Below are 365 nucleotides of genomic sequence, written 5' to 3'. Positions count from 1 at the left end.
ATAAACAAACTTTATTATCTATCTATCTATCTATCTATCTATCTATCATCTATCTATCTATCTATCTATCTATCATCTACCACCCATCTCTCTATCTTATATCATCTAAGTATCTATTATCTATCTATCTATGTATCTATCTATCTATCTATCTATCATCAATCTATTATCTATCTATCATCTATCTATCTCTATCTGTCATCTATCTTCTATTATCTATCTATCTATCTTCTATCTATCTATCTATCTATCTATCATCTATCTATCTATCATCTATCTTCTATCTATCATCTATCTTCTATTATCTATCTATCTGTCTGTCTATCTATCTATCTAATCTATCTTCTATCATCTATCTTCTATTA

Source organism: Nannospalax galili, unplaced genomic scaffold (assembly GCF_000622305.1).
Source record: "Nannospalax galili isolate Female #2095 unplaced genomic scaffold, S.galili_v1.0 scaffold302, whole genome shotgun sequence".
In the NCBI taxonomy this organism is placed as follows: domain Eukaryota; kingdom Metazoa; phylum Chordata; class Mammalia; order Rodentia; family Spalacidae; genus Nannospalax; species Nannospalax galili.
The sequence above is the reverse complement of the archived record's forward strand: the minus strand, read 5'-3'. Positions refer to the sequence as shown.